The following is a 13,510-nucleotide window of genomic DNA, read 5'->3' as shown; positions in this document are numbered from 1 at the left end:
ATGATAAAACTAGACATAATAATATACCATCATTAAAACATCAGCAATAAGCCATTCAAAAAACTAATTGGTTCAGATGAGTAAAACAAGTAGCACACTATAGTAATTATTGAAGGTTTTTTTTACCTTTTTGTTTTTTAATTCTGTGCACTGGCACAAACATGTAAAATGAGCTCATATGAAGATGGCTCAGTTCCGGGGGGTGGCTTTTTTACATTTTTCATATAAATAGTGAAAGTGTGCTAAATTGGTGGTGGTTGCTGCAGAGGGTCAAAAATTTTAAAAATTACCAGGAAGATAATGTGGTTCTTTTAAGGAAGCTGGTTTGTTTAAAAAAAAAATTGTTTAGTGCAACCAGAGTGCTAGTATGTTAGTAGGAAAAGATGAAATAAAAAAAACTAAGGGAAAATGTGGAGAAAGGAAAGTGTGCAGGCACAAGTGCAAAATTCATTATTAGCAGTCCAAAATTCATTTTTCTTGCTGGAAGATGACCAGAGCAGAAGGCACAGCAGAAATACAGCATGACAACTGAGCAGAACTGGGGAAATCTGTTCATTCCTAAAAGCTATCCACCGAAGAGAAACCTCTATTATTCTGATTTTCATATAGAGATATAAGACAGGGCAATATTGACTTGACCAAGGCAACCACTGAATCCACAATTAAGGTCCATCTCTTTTACCTCTTGCCCCATACTGGCTAGCTACTTAGTAGGCTGCTGTGTTGTTGAGCCATGGCAAGAATAGCAAAAGAAATGTGGTTCTCTTTTTGGAATTAGCAGATTCAAAAGGAGGGTGAAGTTTCTTTCTCACTGCTCTCTGTTTCATTAGATATGGTTCAAAAGGATTTGGTTTAAGGTTGGAAAAGACAGTCTTACTTTTCTATATAGATATGTCAGTTCCCCCCCTTTTCCCCCCCTTTGCTTTCTTTTTCCTCCCACTGAAGAGATGTAAATAAGGCAGGAGTTCTGAGTGATGCTTTGGATATGATGCTGTGAAAAGAGCAGAGATAAAATGATCTTCCCATTCTGTGTTGAAGCAGTCATTTACTGTGATAGGTAACTTAGTTTCCAGATTGTGTAAAAATCACTAAAAAATACATTATCTTTCTTAACCAGTTACCCCAAGTAATGATACAAACTTCGAATTATAAAACAATTCTTTTATTGTTAGCTTCTAGTTAACTAAAGTTAAAAACATACCATTATATTGAATATATGAAAGTTACATTGTATGAAAAATCTAACAAAATATTACAGACTATAAGCAGATCTGTTCAGTAAAAATAACAGTAAAAATTCAAAGTTCTCCTACCTCTGGATGGGCCATGCTGGGAAAATTCTTTATGCAGACAGCATAGTAGCATGTGTAGCAAAAGAACTTCCAACTTCTGAACAATTTCTAACCCTTTATATACTATTTTTAAGCTGAGTGGTCATGAGAAATCTGTTCCCATCTATTACAACTTTCTCATCAAATCTTTCCCAAGGAGCAAAGTCATCATTCTCATATATTAAAAATACAAATCAGACAAATTTCCCCCCAATAAGCATTCATTCTAATCTTCAGGGAACTTCCAGTAAGGAGCTGATCGAGGTGACGTGCCTCACTGGATTTCCCAGTGAAGGACCAAATTTACATCTAATTAGGGGCATTTACTGACCCCTGCCCACTCCTAAAAAGTGGAGCTGGACACAGGAATTCTTCTGCTTGCCAGTGAAGAGCGGTGTTGACTCCTGAGGCTTCCGAGGGTGCTTTTTTAAGACTCCCGGAATCTCAGATGCTGTCCCGCCTTGGCCAAGAGGATCCAGATCGCCGTAGACGCGTATTTCGGAGTTAGACCTCGCTCTCCCTTACTCAACACCATCTAAGCAACTAATTAAGGGAACAAAAGCCTCACCCTTCGAAAATCAACTTGAGTAACAAGAATCTCTTTGTTTACATTGGAAATAAATAATCAAAGGATCCCTTTAAAACGACTACTGTTTCCTGACCTCCCGACTGGGAAAGATTTTAAAAGACTGTATGCAGATTTGAATTAGATCGGCAGGACATTTTTAAAAGCTATGGGAGATAGACTAAACAAACGGAATTGAAAATGGACATACCTGGTACCCAATAGCAAAGCCGATCTTCTTGAGAGAGAAGGAGGAAGTTCCCACCTCTAGCAATGGCCCCTGAAAGTTGATACCAGCTGCGTGGCAAGGTAAAGAAAGAGGGATTCCAGGAGTGGCAGGCAGAGATTACAGGCTGTAATGCGATGCCGAAGGACCGGAAGTACGTCAGAACTGGTAAAATGACTGATCTACCATAGAGGACGGCAGAAGGTCCACGGCACTTCCTACTGCCTAGAAGCCGACCTAGAGTGACCCAAAACTCGATGGTATTTTAAAACTTTTAAACTTGATTTTAAAATAATCTGGGGGCAGAATTCAACATTAAACATTGCGATTTTGATGGGATAGTATACTAAAAGCTAATCTCTCAAGAAATAAACTGCTGGGAGCCGGCTGAAAAATTGAGGTTTTTGCCAGAATACATGTCGATTTCATGACCACGCTCACATTCATTCCATACTCCTGCAACTATTAAATCTACAGAGACCATGGCAGAGAAGCAAGACAAGAAAATGCAAGAACTTTTGGCCAAACAAACTGATACTTTTACTAAACAGATGGAACTAATGTCAAAGCAGCAAATGGAGCATGTGTCCAGACAGCAGGAGAAACAAATGACTCAATTAACTGAAATGTTAGCTGAGATTGTTAAAGAGGTTAAAGAGACTAAAACCCAGGTTACTTCATTACAAGCGGATATGAAGACTATGGATGCCTCGGTAAAGAAGATAGCGGAAGACCATAAAGAAGTTAAGAAGAAAGTGGATACACATGAAAAACAGCTGGAAGTGTTACAGATGGAGGAGGAATCCACAAAAGACCAATTTGCTTTAATGGACTTGAAAGCCAGAGAATTTAATCTACGCCTACGAAATTTATCGGAAAATCGAGGTAATACTAGAGAATTTCTAATTACAACTTTGGCTGAATTGTTTAATATTGCAGAACGAGACTTGAATCTTGCCATCAGGAGGATCTACAGGATTCCTTTACCTCCTAATATGAGAAGAGCAAAAGCTAGAGATGTTATGATATCCTTCTATGACATGAGGATGAAAGATGAAATAATGCAACAACATTATCAATACCCTAAAGTAATAGATGGTAATGCTTTGATACTTTTGAAGGATATTCTTATACACCTGATGGCGAAGAGAGCTACGTTCAAGGATTTTGCAACATCGCTGAGAAAAAGTGGAGTTAAATATAGGTGGCTGTTACCACAAGGATTGACATTTACTTTTAAAGATGTTAAATATACAATCACCACAAAAGAAGATGTTGGAAAATTCCTGAGAAAATACAAGAGAGACCAGATCAGAAAGAGGAATTAAGCCAAGAAGAAGATGAGGATGCAGATAAAGGAGCAGTGGGTGGAGTTTAAGACTGTATAATTGAAATTCTGATGGCTAAAGTCATATCGTGGAATGTTAATGGTCTAAATGAGAAGGTGAAAAGAGGATGGATTTTTAAATTTTTACAAAAACAAAAATATTCATTAATATGTTTACAGGAGACTCACATTTCAAAAAAAGACAAAAATATTTGGAAAGGAAGATACTGGGACAATCCTTTGTTTCCTCAGCCAAAACTAAAACCAAAGGACTGGTTATATATGCTCATGCAAATTTTGTTCCAGAATTGGTATATAAAGATGAAGAAGGCAGAATATTGTTGGTAAAAATGAAAATAGATGGACAGAAGATATTGATAGTAGGGATATATGCTCCTAATGAAGGGAAAGCTCAGTTTTATATGCAATTGTATGACATTTTGTTGCAATATGCAGATCACCAACTACTGTTAATGGGAGATTTTAATGGAATTATTAACCCAACATTGGACAAGAAATCGACAGCAAAAGATGAAAGAGAAGGTTGTCTGCCTAAAATTTTTTACCAGCTTACTGAGGAATTCCATATTCAAGACATTTGGAGAACTATAAATACAACAGCAAAAGAATATACTTTTTATTCCGCTAGACATAACTCACTCTCTAGAATTGATATGATATGGGCCAGCAAGTCTGTTTTTACTCAATTGAGAAAGGTCCATATACTTCCGAGAACGTTTTCAGATCATAACCCGGTTGCCTTTGAGTGGTATACTAAGCAAGCATTCAGATGGAGACTTAATGACAGGTTATTGAGAGATGAGAAGAAAAGGAAGGAAATACAGGACATTATTGAAGACTATTTTCAGATAAATGTCAATGGAGAAACCAGCTTAAATGTGGTCTGGGATGCTTTTAAGGCGGTGTTAAGAGGTTACATGATCCAGAAGAATACTGCATGGAAGAAAAAGCAATTGCAACAAATGAATGACATACTTTGGGAATTACAAAACTTAGAACAGAAATTAATTTTGGAAACTCAGGAAGATTAGAGGAAATAAATTGAGACAAAAATTAAATTAACTAAACACCAGTTAAATTTGTTGACTATGGAAGAAATGAATAAAAATATGAAAATTGCTAAGCAGAGATACTTTGAACATGCAAATCGACCTGGGAAACTCCTGGCTACTCAGATAAGAGACTCCATGCAGAAAAAGGTAATTAGCAAAATACAAACCCCAAAGGGACCGGTTTATACAACAACAGCAATATTGAAAGAATTTGAACTTTTTTATACAAAATTATACCAAAAAGACAATATTGCTGGGAAAAAGATGGATAATTTCTTAAGAAGTACAAAGGTAAATAGACTTTCAGTGGAACAGCAGAAGTTTTTGGATGCTCCAATTACAATGGTAGAAATTGAAGAAGCAATAATGAAACAAAAAACTGATAAAACACCAGGCCCAGATGGAATTACAGCTTTATTTTATAGGACATTCAAGGAGAACATTAAAATTTCTCTTTTACAGGTATGTAATTCAATTTTAGATACAGGAACAGCCCCAGAGACTTGGTCACATGCTTATATATCACTGATTCACAAGACTGGTAGGGATATGGAAAAGGTGACCAACTATAGACCAATTTCACTTTTAAATGTGGATTACAAAATTTATGCTTCAATTTTAGCTAATCGTTTGAAAAAATACATATTGCTCTTGATACATGAGGATCAAGCGGGATTTGTACCAGGCCGACAAATAAAAGACAATTTAAGGATACTATTGGATGCGGTGGAATATTATGAACATAACAATCAATATGAGGCAGCTTTTGTTTTCCTGGATGCAGAGAAAGCTTTTGATATGGTTTCCTGGGATTATATGAAAAAAGTTTTGGAAATAATGAACTTTGGAATAAGGTTCCGTACAGGTACTGATGCGATATATACCGCACAAAAAGCTAAAATATTAGTAAATGAATTAATGTCAGATAACTGTGAAATACAAAAAGGAACCAGACAAAGATGTCCACTATCACCTTTGTTGTTTATTTTGACGTTGGAAACCTTATGCTGTAAGATTCAGGAAACAGAAGCAATTCAGGGTCTAAAAGTCAACAAACAAGAGTTTAAATTGAGGGCTTTTGCAGATGACTTATTGCTTGTGTTTTCTGACCCAAACCAATCCGCACCTCATTTATTGGAACTATTGAAAGATTATGGAGAAATCTCTGGTTTTAAGATTAATAAAGATAAGACTCATGTTTTATTTAAAAATATTTCTAAAGAACAACGAACAGATTTTTGGGTCATGACTGGTTGGACAAAAACGAATAAAGTGAAATACCTGGGTATTTGGATTACAAATAAAAATAAAGATCTTTTGGAGAATAATTATGTGAAACTTTGGGACTCTGTTAAAAGAGATATGATAATTTGGTCCAACAAAAATATTTAATTACTGGGCCGTATATCAGTAACACAAATGAATATTTTGCCATGACTACTTTTTTTACTTCAGAATTTGCCAATTGTGGAGCACGCCAAGTACTTCGATGTTTGGAGAAAAGACTTGCTTAACTTCATATGGCAAGGGAAAAAGCCTAGAATTGCCTACAAATACTTGGTTGACACTAAAGAAAGAGGAGGACTTGCTTTACCAAACTTTAAACTGTACAGCGAAGCAGCAGTACTAGTTTGGCTAAAAGACTGGATACAATTAAAAAATATTAGATTGCTGGACTTACTGAAGAAGGTTTTAACAATAGATATGGATGGCATGGCTACCTATGGTATGATAAACTGAAAACACATAAGATCTTTCAGCATCATGTTGTTAAATCCTCATTAATAAAAACTTGGCTAAAATACAAACATCTTTTGGAACCTAGAACACCATCATGGATCTCTGCACAAGAGATGCTGACATTGAAACCATTGAGACCAGCGCAATTTTTTTACTTATCAAGACTTACTGGTATGGAAGGACAATAAATGTGTCTTAAAGGAATGTAGTGAAATGAAGGAACAGATTACCTGGCTTCAATACTATCAGTTACAATCTGTATTTATACAAGATATGAGGTTAGGTTTTACAAAAGATAAATCACTTTTTCAACGAATGTTGTTAGATAATAATGATCATTTAATATCCAAGATTTACAAGATGTTATTGACTTTGTATACTGAACAAGACCTTGTTAAACCAACAATGATAACTTGGGCACAAACTTTGGGCCATGAAATACACATGTACAAATGGGAAAGATTGTGGTTAAAGGATATGAAACATATATATTCACAATCTTTGAGAGAGAATATATATAAAATGATGTACAGATGGTATTTAACACCAAAGAAATTAGCCAAAATGTATGGAAATATGTCACCGAACTGTTGGAAATGTCAAAAAGAAGTGGATTCTTTTCATCATGTTTGGTGGCTATGTGAGAAGGCTAAGAATTATTGGGATATGATTTACAATGAATTAAGGTTGGTATTACAACAAAATATCCCCAAAACAGCAGAAATGATGCTGTTGAGTATAATACCTGATACCATAGTGAACCAGAGACCTTTTTTGATGTATGCTACTACCGCCGCCAGAATGGTATATGCCAGGAGATGGAAAATGAAGGATATACCACATAAATCGGAGTGGATTGAAAAAATGATGGAATTAGTAGAAATGGCAAAATTTACGGCGTCGATAAATCAAAAGGACGATAATGAATTTGCAAAAGAATGGGAGGCATGGTCAAATTATTGTAGAAATGAATTTAAGTGTGATATTAACAAACATATTTTGATCTAATTCAGAGCGGATGTATCGGATAGAGATGTTTCTGTTATAATTGAATTAGATAAATAATACAAAGAGAGAAACAATGTAATTTAAAGGATCAGAGGAGGGGAGAGGGGAAGTTAAAGAATTATACTTTTTAATATGTGAAATAAAATGTATAATGATTTGGAAAAAATAAAAAAAATTATTAAAAAAAGCATTCTTTCTAATTTTCCCATCCATTGTACCAAAAGTTACAGCTGAACATGTAACGTAGAAATTTGATAAGAATATGCAGTTGCAAGTATGTTCACAAAATCTAAAATTTCACCTTCAAACAGTTTCACACAATAACTCAGATAATTACATGAATGGTAACCACAAATCATAAACATCTTGTACAATATGTAGTGAAAAATACTTTGATTTACACTTTAAAAGACTTTAAAAAGATATTAGTATGCTGAAATAATGCACTTCTATTACCCCCCATTCAGAATTTAAAAGGACAAAAGCGTAACGGTGTTATCTCTATTGTTTGTACTAACAAGCTGCTATTGACTATATTCCCAGATTTTAGCTGACTTCACTCACTGCTATAAGTTTCTTTGACCTTCCGCGAGTAATGACAACTTGCCCTTGCCAAACTCCAGCCAGGATTTTAGAGCCTTAACATCTTTAATTGCCGTAATTTACACTACATTTGATGGATTTTTAACCCAATATTTGTCTAATACTATAACAGTGTGCTGCTCCTTTGGAGAAGCTGTGCACAGTTAATTTAAGATAAGACAGAGGAGCACAGGGACCAGGATACACAAGTCAGGTATCTTGTCCTTCCTCCTATTTCATTAATTATATCTGGGATGACTGTGAGGTTCTCTAATACAAGAGGTGGATTGAGAATGGAGGAGGTAGGAATTAAGAGACAGAAGGAAACTCCCATTCTTGTGGATACCACTGTTAGAATGGAGTGTCTTTCTAGGCTTTAAACTTTTGCATGCATACTGATGTTGTGTGTGTTAAGTGCAGTCAAGTCGCTTCCAACTCATGGCAACCCTATGAATCAGTGTCCTCCAAAATGTCCTACCGTTAACTGCCTTGCCCAGGTCTTGCAAGCTGAGGGCCGTGGCTTCCTTGATAGAGTCAATCCATCTCATGTTGGGTCTTCCTTTTTCCCTGCTGCCTTCAACTTTTCCTAGCATTATTGTCTTTTCAAGTGAGTCTTGTCTTCTCATGATGGGACCAAAGTACAAAGTACAATAGCCTCAGTTTACAATTTTAGCTTCTAGGATCAGATCAGGCTTGATTTGATCTAGAACCCACTTGTTCGTTTTTTTGGTGATCTATGGTATCCGTAACACTCTCTTCCAACACCACATTTCAAAGGAATCTATTTTCTTCCTGTCCGCTTTCTTTATTGTCGAGTTTTCACAGCCATACGTAGTAATAGCATGGATTAATTTGATCTTGGTTGCCAGTGACACATCCTTACACTGATGTTACCAAGACCATTAACACATGGCTGGAGAATTGTTGGTTTGTCCCTCTCATGTCTCACACTTTTGTAAACCAGGATCCAAAAACTGAAAGCATGAGAGGGACTCTGTGCTTGAACCAGCTCTGATGACCGGTAGAGCCTGGCTGCTGGGGAAGGCCATCTGGTAGCTGCCAGCCGGGCCATTGCTCCCCAGGTGTCCACTGCCGCTGCTTCTCTCAGCCCCTTCGCCTCCTTCTCCGGTGGTGGCAGAAGCTCCTACAGCGGCTGGCCCGCTGCCGCCACTTCTCTTGGCCCCTCCCCCTCCTTCTCCCATGGTGGTGGCGGTGGTGGCGGCGGCTAGCCCATCACCACTCCTTCTCTCAACCCCTTTGCCTTGTTCTCCAGCGGTGGCTGCTGCTGCGACTGACCCGCTGCCGCTGCTTCTCTCAGCCCCTTTGCCTCCTTCTCCTGTGGCAGCGGCTCCTGCGGCGGCTGGCTTGCTGCCGCAGCTTCTCTTAGCCCCTTTGCTCCTTCTCTTGTGCAGCGAAGGCAGCGGCACAGAGAGTGCCTGATGAGGGGCCAGGAAGAGGGGACACCGGAAGGAGAGTCAACCCGCTGAAACGCAGAAGCAGGCACTCCGACTTGCAGCATTACTGAGTTTTAAATCAGGAAATCAAAGGACTTGGAAAACCTGGTAAAGTAGTGCAAGGGAGTGGGTTGGTTCCGCACGGGATGGCCGGCAAGCATTCAGACTTTAAGGATTCACTTCATCCGCGGGAGAATCGCAAGTCAAAGCAGCCATGCGTTTTCGGCTTAAGTCAATAATATTTTTGCAGATAAAATGAGGGCTAAACCTCTGAGTAGACACAGGACATGTGACACTGCTTGTGAATCCATTTGGTAGGCTTGAAGAAGCACCTGCTGGGTGGCTACTGGAGAGATAAGCCAGTATTTCGTTTATAAAGAAGCTTGTTTCTTTGGCAGTGGGAATCACCGTAACAGACAACGAGCTGCTGCCTGTACATGGAATTCTGTGCTACATGCACATTTTCTTTCATTGGATCCTGACCATGGTCTCCTACTCAGAATTTTGCATCTGGATTGAGTGCTACTTGCAAAGATATAACACTGCAGAGTAGCATATAGTTCTGCCAAACATGGCACTGTATCCCCCAAAGCCCCTTAGAATGAATATCAACAACTACAGAAAAACTGTGGATTAAACAATGGCAAAAACTAACTGCATGAATTCAGTTGCCTGCTGAGGCAGTTTGTGTCCTACTTTCCAAGACTTTCATAGCAAGCAATTCTGTATAGGCTCTGCTTATTAAAAAATAGTGTGCCAAGATCAATACCGCAATATTTTGCAGAAGAAAATTGAATTTATTAAACTGGTTTGGCATTTTAAAGATGATTAAATGCCTTGTTTATTGGGTATCAGAGAGACTTCAGGAATATTTGGCATGGAAAAGAAAGAACATAATAAACTTTTAAGACTTTAAGTAAAATGAGAACATTGATTTCTTTTCCCCCCTGAAAAGGAAGGGGAAAGGAAGGCTTGGACCCTAGTATTATCTGTTAGGTAGTTAAACATATTACAATTTTTTTATTATTAGAGGACTTGATAAAAGGAGGCAAATGTGTGCTGAGCAGTTTGGGATGTAGAAGAAAAGTACAGTCAATTCTGAACCCCCAAAGTCAGTTCAAAGGTACGGATAGGAAAAAAGGCTGAGCAAGATGAAGGATGGATCAATTTAGGTACAGAAGGTGTGGAGAGAGGATGAAGATGGGAGGCTGGCAGGTGTTTAAGAAAGGTGATGAAATAGCAGACCAGAGGAAAGAATAATCTTCTACAGAGGTAATAGACAGAAAGCAATGACCTCAGACTCACCCCAGACTCATTGGCCCAAACATGCCCACTGAGCTTCATGGCTAAGTGGGTTTTTGAAGCCCTTAGTCCTATTTTTGACACTTGAGCCATTACTCAACACTACCAGTCAGTCCCAGAATAAAAAAATACCAGTTGCCAATCTTATGGTGGATCTCTGCCCTGTGACGGCATCACCACACCAAAGACCCTTGCTGATTCTAAACTTGGAGTGCAGTGGTGGAATGAGCAACAGCCTACAAGAAGTGAGGCATCTTGTTCAAGATTTACCTTCCATAGCAATTATATACATGTGAAACAGTTCTGAAAGAACTGTGTATGATAGTACCAGCTGCATAATTAAGTGTGGGCTGGTGGAAAGAAACATCTGTGCTTCCCAAGGTCTCTGATCTGCAGGCTTATAGCCAGAAATTGAGATAAGGCAAACTGTACACTTGGATAATCATGCCTTTGCCAAACACCAATGCCTAAATGGAAGTAACTAAATATGAATCTGTTAAATATTTGTTCCTAAAATAAAATGTAATTGCTTTCATATTTTTTTAAAAAGTACCAAGTATCTACACGAAGATCAGTATGCCAACATGGCGAAGCAGAGTGAAAGGACGGCTATAATTGTCAAAGGAAGAATCCTGCTCACTTTTCCTCCATTGACTTTTAAGAAAATGAAGCAAGAACAAGAGGCTTGGGCCCTGGATTGTGGAATCACTTGGAAATAGTGGCTACATTAGTTGGGACCCAAAAGGAGACAGTTTGTGTGACCAGGGAAAGGATGAAGAAAGAGACAGAATGATCCCATCTCCCCTTTGTGTATTGTAGAAGATGTACAGGAGACTGGCACCCTTGCCCTTTGCTACTGATCAAGTCTGACTCCATAGGCCTGTCCGTCTCCTGTGAAATAACATGGTGGACCACTTATAGCCACTCAATCTAACTAAACCATGCAAAGAGACGATTCCTACTCACGGAGGCTTAGGGACAGAAGCAAAGGTTTGATGTTGGTCTTCTGTGCAATCCCACATTGGGACTGTGCATTTTCTAGCTTCTTAAGGTTAGAAAGGTGTCATCTTCTCCACACATGCACGCGATTTCCCACCAAAAATTACATCAACGCAGGGAGGCGCCCTCCCTTTCCCCCAGTTCTTTCTCTGCTGCTGGGTGAGAGGTTTCTCCTAGCTTCACTCCTCACCGTGCATATTCGTCTTCTTTTTCGGAAAGTTTCCTCTGTCTTATGTGCTGTCCTTGGTCTCCAGTGGCATGGAAAGCCTTGTTTAAAAAATGTCTCCAGTGTGGGATGAAGATGAAAAAAAATGGGTGAGCACTCTCTCTGCCTTCTTTGTCTGGTTGAATTCCACAATGTCGGGGTTTGCCAGCATTGTAAACAGTTTGCTCTGAAGGCCCGCTCAAGAGCTTTGCACCTCAAAGCCACTTTCTATGAGTGTGCATTATCATCCAACTTGTCAGCCTTGAAGTTTGTGGGTTCTGTTCTTTTGGTTCTGACTCCTGAGGTGCATAAACACGGTTTGCTATCTCTGGATCTGAGGGCACCGAAGCGAAGTGCTTCCAAGCCACCGAACAAAAAGGCTAAGGCAAAGACCATGCACCTAGAGAAGCATTCTTCCAGTCGCCAGAAGAACAGAGAATCTGTTCCATCCAGCTCAGTGCCTATGATTACAGAACCGATAGTACTGGAGAACTTGCCATCACCACCTCCTCGCATTCCGTCACCTCAGATGGATCTGGATTCTCCCAGTTCCAATGTAGATTTGCCTGATTTTGCTGCAGGTGATATACAATCTTCATACCCTTTGGCCGCTATTTCTGATCTACCAACCCAGCAACAACAGGATCCTGTCTCCTTGGTTAAGCAGCTGTTGGGTCCTCCTGTGTTGGTGCTGACCCAACAATTCCAAGCATCAATTCAATCCCCTTTGTAGCCATGGTGGGGCCCTCAATGGCCAGTTCCCACCCAGCAGGGCCCTTGGTCTGGGTATCCTCAAAACCAGCAATGGGTAGCTCTTGCAACAGGGCAACAGCTATCTGCCCCATGGGCAACTCCATCTTATCAGCCCCCGCCTGCACCTCAGCCTGATGTTCCACCATCATTCCAAGGTAGTGCTTCTGAGTCAGACCATGAGGACCATACTTACCGATCCAACGTCAATTCCAGGGTCCCTTCGGGACTGTTCTCTGATGAAGTGGTGGGGGTTTCTCTACCAATTTCCCCCAGTGATGCTCTTTGGTTGTTTTCCGAACAAATGCTGTGGATGGTTAAATCCCTGGAAATTGACGTGGTGTCTTCTAGTCCAAAATCTAAAGAGAAGATCTTATCAGCACTGTATTTGGAGGCACCTGTTATGGTAGATTTTACTGTTTTTGAGGATTTTATGGATATGCCATAGCAGATACTGGAAATGCCCTCTTCCACCTCTTCTACCTCTAGGAGGGTGGTCAATCTTTACAAGGTCCAGCCTGTAGACTGAATTGCTTTTCTCCCATCCCATCCCTTCCTCTCTGATCACCAAGGAGGTACAGGCTAAACACTGTCAGGTTGGTCACTTCACCAGTAGACAAGGATAGACAGAAGACTGCTGTATTGAGCAGAAAGGCCTACTTGGCAGATGCCTTAAATTTCCGCATTGCCAATTATAAAGCTATTATGGCTGCATAACAGCTCTTCCTTTGGGTCAGGATGGCAGCATATAATGAACTGCTTTCAGAGGACAAGCATACCCTGGCTAAGGTTATCTCTGCAGAGGCTTCTAAACTTGCCAAGCAACAAATGAACACAGGTAGACACTCTGCTGATTGCTCTGCTAGGGCTATGGCAGCTGCAATTTCACTCTGCACTTTGCTTGGTTGCATTCAACTGCATTGACACCTGATACTAGATCCATGATTG

The 13,510-nt window shown here is 39.5% G+C and overlaps 1 protein-coding gene across 1 annotated transcript in view; it reads left to right on the top strand.

Annotated features, from left to right (window-relative positions):
* The window catches only part of CA10 (carbonic anhydrase 10), a 677,770-nt gene that overhangs the window by 510,052 nt on the left and 154,208 nt on the right, over positions 1-13,510 (top strand). The window lies entirely within an intron of this gene.

This window comes from Euleptes europaea, chromosome 1 (assembly GCF_029931775.1).
Source record: "Euleptes europaea isolate rEulEur1 chromosome 1, rEulEur1.hap1, whole genome shotgun sequence".
NCBI lineage: Eukaryota > Metazoa > Chordata > Lepidosauria > Squamata > Sphaerodactylidae > Euleptes > Euleptes europaea.
Note: the sequence above shows the minus strand (reverse complement) of the source record. Positions and strands in the feature narration are given on the sequence as shown.